The sequence below is a fragment of the Lepidochelys kempii genome, chromosome 3, assembly GCF_965140285.1.
Source record: "Lepidochelys kempii isolate rLepKem1 chromosome 3, rLepKem1.hap1, whole genome shotgun sequence".
Taxonomy (NCBI): Eukaryota; Metazoa; Chordata; order Testudines; family Cheloniidae; genus Lepidochelys; species Lepidochelys kempii.
Window position 1 is genome coordinate 114,585,773 of NC_136382.1, and position 6,462 is coordinate 114,592,234.

Sequence of the window (6,462 nt, forward strand, 5' to 3'; positions counted from 1 at the left end):
GGGGTGGGGGGAGATGAAACGTTGCCTGGGGGCGGGGCCGCGCTGTCAGTCCTGCCTGCTTCCCGAGGCAGGTTCGTGCGCCTGTGTCACTTTGCACTGATAGCGCATCCAAACCCAAACAGGGCTGCACAAAAATCTCAAACAGGATCCCCGCTGTCCACATTTACGGTGTAGGGTGCCAGAGCTGGACCTGCTGATTAGCCAGTAATACCCAACACTTCATGAGAGAAAAGCATAGATAGCCCTTGGAGAAAAAGGAAGGGCCGGTTTCACATCTGCACTTCAACTGTCAGGTCAACATTTTCAGAAGAGTGCGTTGGTGTAAAGGTCAACAATGCAGACAGAGCTTAGCACTACGAAGTCCAACACTGTTATCATACTAAATTATTCCAAGGCCAGAAGGGACCATTATGATCTAGTCTGACCTCCTGTATAAAACAGCCATAGAACTTCTTCAAAATAATTCCTAGAGAATATCCCTTTGGAAAATATCCAATGATGGAGAATCCACCATGATCTTTGCTAATTGCGGACTATAGTTAATTACACTCAGTGTTAAAAATTTACACCTTATTTCCTGTTTGAATTTGTCTGGATTCAACTTCTAGCCATTAGATCATGTTATACGTTTCTCTGCTAGTCTGAAGAGCTCATTATTAAATATTTGTTCCCCATGTATACACTTGGAGACTTCAATCAAGTCACCGGTTAACCTTCTGTTTGTTAAACTAAATAGATTAAGCTCTTTGAGACTATCACTAAAAGGCATGTTTTCTAATCCTTTAATCATTCTTGCAGCTCTCCTTTGAAGCTTCTCCAATTTATCAACATCCTTCTTGAACTGTGCGCAGTGGAACTGGGCACAGTATTCCATCAGCAGTCACACCACTACCAAATATAAAGGTAAAATAACCTCCCTCTTCCTAATTGAGTTAAGTCCAAAGCAGACTGTGGAGAGTTACAAAGGGATCTCACAAAACTGGGTGACTGGACAACAAAATGGCAGATGAAATTCAATGTTGATAAATACAAAGTAATGCACATTGGAAAACACAATCCCAACTATACATATAAAATGATGGGATTTAAATTAGCTCTGACTATTCAAGAAAGAGATCTTGGAGTCGAGGATAGTTCTCTAAAAACATCCACTCAATGTGCAGCGGCAGTCAAAAAAGCTAACAGAATGTTGGGAATCATTAAAAAAGTGATTGATAATAAGGTAGAAAATATCATATATAAATTCATGGTATGCTCACATGTTGAATGATGTGTGTAGATGTGATCAATCCATCTAAAAAAAGATATACTGGAATTGGAAAAGGGCAACAAAAATGATCAGGGGTATGGAATGGCTTCCATATGAGCAGAGATTAATAAGTCTGGGGACTTTTCAGCTGGGAAAAGAGATGACTAAGGGTGGATATGATAGAGGTCTATAAAATCATGACTGGTGTGGAGAAAGTAAATAATTAAGTATTATTTAATCCTTCTCATAACACAACTAGGGATCACCAAATGAAATTAACATTAACCATAACATAATTAAATTAACCATAAAATTAAATTAACCATTAAATTAAACCATAACATAATTAAATTAACCATAACATAACTAGGGATCACCAAATGAAATTAATAAGCAGCAGGTTTAAAACAAACAAAAGGAAGTATTTCTTCACACAACGCACAGTCAACCTGTGGAACTCTTTGCCAGAGGATGTTGTGAAGTCCAAGACTATAACAGGGTTAAAAAAGAATTAGATAAATTCATGGTGAGTAGGTTCATTAATGGCTATTAGTCAGGATGTGCAGGGATGGTGTCCCTAGCCTCTGTTTGCTAGAAGCCAGGAATGGGCAACAGAGGATGTATCACTTCATGATTACCTGTTTGTTCATTCCCTCTACAGCACCTGGTATTGGCCACTGTTGGAAGACAGGATACTGGGCTAGATGGACTTTTGGTCTGACCCAATATGGCCATTCTTATGTTTTTATGTTCCCCTGTTTATGCATCCCAGGATTGCATTAGCTTTTTTGGTCACAGCATCACACAGCGAGCTCATGGGTCCCAAAAGGTGGACTGCTACCATGTAACATACTGTAGGTCAGTGGTCTGCAACCTCTTTACACCCAAGATCACTTTTTGAATTTAAGGACAAACCAGGATCTACCCCGCCCTTGGAGGTTGTTTGAATGCAGGAGGGGGGCTCTGGGCTGGGGCAGAGTGTTGGGGTACAGGAGGGGGGGTGGGATCCTGGCTCTGAGAGGGGGTCAGGTCTGGTGCCGGGGTTTGGGTACAGGAGGGGGTTCAGGGTGCAGGAGGGGGTATAGGGTGCTGGCTCTGGGAGGAGGGTCAGGGCTGGGGCAGGGGGTGCAGGAGGGGGTTTGGGGTGCTGGTTCCGGGAGGGGGCTGGGGTGTGGCCTCCCGCTGGGCAGCACTTACTGCAGGCTGCTCCCGGTTGGCGGTGCAGCGAGGCTAAGGCCAGCTTCCTGCCTGCCCCAGCCCCACGCCGCTCCCGGAAGGGGCTGATGCGCCACTGTGGCTCCTGGTGGGACACATGGCTCCGCGCACTGCCCCTCTCTGCCGGCACCACCCCTCAGCTCCTATTGGCCACAGGTCCCCATTCCCAGCCAATCGGAGCTGCTGGGGGCAGGAGCAGCACACCCAGACCCACCCTACCCCTTCGTCCCCCGGGGCCGCTCTGGCCACTTCTGGGAGTGGCATGGGGCTGGGGCAGGCAGGGAGCAAGCCTGCTTTAGTGGCAGCCCCGCTACACCATTGGAGATCGCAATCGACTGGGAGAGTCCCCAGGATCGACCAGTCAATTGCAATCGACCAGTTGATGACCACTGCTGTAGGACAAGGCCAGCAGTTCTAACATTAAGTCACTATCAACAGTCCTTCAGGTCACAATCAATGCTAGGATAAATATGTTGAGACAGCTCTTTTAGCACTTATGACAAAGGTCAGTATGAGGCTTCAAAACACAGCTGCTCTGGAGGGGACAATGTAGGTTCTACAAATCATGTAGTCAAACTTCAAACAGTCTGGAGGACTCTGGAGTACACAAACTGTTTTACTGTTAATATCTTATTTAGGGTTGCCAATTTTGATTGTATGTATTCTTGGAGGTTTCATCATATGACATGATCTTTAATTAAAGATTAAACTTTAATTCTTGGCGACTCCAGGACAGTTCTGGAAAGTTGGCAATCCTAGTCTCATTCCTGCTAAATCCATGGAGTCAAAAAAAATTGTTATTTTTTCTGTATTTATGGTTATTTCTTTGCTTCATGAAGATGTGGTCTTCATTTAAATAACTTATGTCCAAGGGTTTTTGGGAGGAAAGGCAGAGGGTAGTAAGTGGCAGTGTATTCATTTGTTTAAGAGAAAGAGAAGGACTTGAATGCATTCTGGTTCTTTACAAAGAATATTGGCATAAAATGTATTCTGTTTTTCTGTTTACTGAATGTAGTTACCAAACATTTTCTGGGATATGTACATAATTATAGGGGAAGCTGGTAGCAACACCTTGATTTTGGTTGTCTAACACTTTCCATTATTATAAAAATTTACTAAAACCTTTTTTGGAGAAGCTCTAACATCTCACTTGTTTGCAACAGGTCTCTGAAAATTCTGCATGCAAAAAGCTGTTGGCCTAGAGAACTGCCTTCTCTTTGTCCCATGGAATTCCATTCAGGTTTAGTTGAGTTGTAAACAATTAAAATCACCATATCCCTTCTCTCACTTGCATTCCTCAAGAATAGTTTGGCAACATGATAAATGTGAGTATTGTGACAGATTTGGAACGGTTCTGTAATATTTTTTGAATAATATACGTTCTATATGTAGTGTAGTTGTAGCTGTGTTGGTCCCAAGGATATGAAAAAGACAAGGGAAGTGAAGTAATGTCTTTTATTGGAACAACTTCTGCTGGAGACAGAGGCAAGCTTTCGAGCAGCTCAGAGCTCTTCTTCAGGTCTGGGAAAGGAACTCCCAGCATCACAGCAAAATGCAAGGTGGAACAGATTGTTTAGCATAAGTAGTTAGCACACATTGTAAGGGACTATTCAAGGTACAGTGGCCTTACCTGTTAAGACCTCTGCAGTCACAGGACAAAAGAAGGGGTTAGTGGATTACAGATTGTTGTAATAAACCATAAATCCAGTGTCTCTGTTCCATACATGATTTTCAGCATCCAGCAGTGTAATGAATTTAAGCTCCCAGGCTCATCTTTTGAAAGTGTTGTGAAGGTTTCCTTTGAGGATGAGGCTGGAGAGGTCAGATATGGAGTGATAGCTTTGTGAAAAGCGTTCACCCATAGATGATAGGGTATTTTTGTATGTTATCATTTTCCTGTGTGAGTTAATTTGAGATCATAGTGTTTGTATGGTTTCACCCACATAGTTGTTGGGGCAGTTAGTGCACTAGATGAGGTATACCACATGTTTTAGTAGGCATAGGTAGAATCATAGAATATCAGGGTTGGAAGGGACCTCAGGAGGTCATCTAGTCCAAACCACTGCTCAAAGCAGGACCAATTCCCAATTTTTGCCCCAGATCCCTAACTGGCCCCCTCAATGATTGAACTCACAACCCTGGGTTTAGCAGGCCAGTGCTCAAACCACTGAGTTATCCCTCCCCCCTGGATCTTGAAAGCTGAGGTGTCTGGGGTGTTGATCACTATGCCAGTGGAGATATGTCTGCAGGTTTTGCATCTGTTGTCCTGGCAGGGTCTGAAGCTACTTTGAATTGGTGTGTCCTGGTGTGTGGGGAGCTTGCTTCTGGTGATGATCTTGGAAAGGTTGGGAAGTTGTTTGAAGGCCAAAAGTGGGAGTTCAGGAAAGATATCTTTCATGATGGGGTCCCCATCGAGTATGGGTTGTAGTTGTTTGAAGATACCTCGTCTGGGTTCCAATGTGGGGTGGTAGGTATTGATCATTGTAGCAGTGAAGATATGTCAACAATCTGTAACCCACTCATTAACCCCCTCTTTTTGTCCTATGAGTGCAGAAGTATTAACAGGCCACTCCGCCTTGAATTACCCTTTACAATATTGTGACACTGACAGACCAGCCAACCTGTGTATGACCCATAAGCATTTAACAGAAGGCATTATAATTGTAATCAAGGCAATCTACTTGCATGAGAATTTCAAAGAGATGTACTAGACTAGCAATCATCAACTCATTTATTTGTGGTAACAGAAATCATGGATAGATGCTAAGAGTATTCATTTGTGTTTACCTGTATCTACAAAAAGAACAGGAGTACTTGTGGCACCTTAGAGACTAACAAATTTATTTGAGCATAAGCTTTCATGAGCTACAGCTCACTTCATCTAGTTAGAAGTTTAACAATGTAACCAGATTAGTTTGTAGATGCTAATTTCCTTTGATGTCTTAATTGCCTTAATTATGTATGGGACTGTGTCCAGTTAACTTTAAGATCAAAATGTAAGATACTGCAGGAAAACTAATAATATTATGACAGGTTTCAGAGTAGCAGCCGTGTTAGTCTGTATCTGTAAAAAGAAAAGGAGTACGAGTGGCACCTTAGAGACTAACCAATTTATTTGAGCATAAGCTTTCGTGAGCTTATGCTCAAATAAATGGGTTAGTCGCTAAGGTGCCACAAGTACTCCTTTTCTTTTTAATAATATTATCTACATTGTCTTCAGTTTAACTATCTCTGTTATTTGCCTTATGTTAATACGTTAATGAGTGTAACTAGTTTACCTGTGTATGCATAGGAAATAGAAGATCATCTTCAAAGCAAAGGTTGACACCGCCTGCTGTGACAACGAGGCATGTCAGCCTGCTAGAAGAGCTATAAAAGAAAAGCCCCAAGCCTAATCCTGTCATCTCTCATCTGCTTAAATTTTGAACAGGGAAAGTATACATGGTAAAATGGAGATCTTCCAAATAACTATTTGGAATGTCCTGGATAATGCATGTAAAGACTTTAACAGACTTTACATCTAAACTAAACATCTAAATTTGGATTCTGACCTGTTGGGATGATTCCAGAGAGATTTTTACAAACCAGCAGTTCATTCCATCACTACTCTGATCCTGAACTGTGAACACTAAAAGTCATTTGTCTGTGTATTGTTCTTTTAACCAGTTGTACCTCTCTTCTTTCTTTTTCCTTTTAATATTAAACCTATTATTAGGACCTTTACTTCGGTGCAGCTGCACTGCTGTTAGCTCTGCAATGTAGCCATAGCCTAAGACTTCAGAGCTTGGTCCAATGTAAATTTGGCATTTCCTAATTGTGCAGTCCAATTTAATGTCGATTTTTGTATGTCATTGAGGGTATGTCTACACTACGAAATTAGGTCGAATTTATAGAAGTCAGTTTTTTAGAAATCGGTTTTATATATTCGAGTGTGTGTGTCCCCACAGAAAATGCTCTAAGTGCATTAAGTGCATTAACTCGGCGGAGCGCTTCCACAG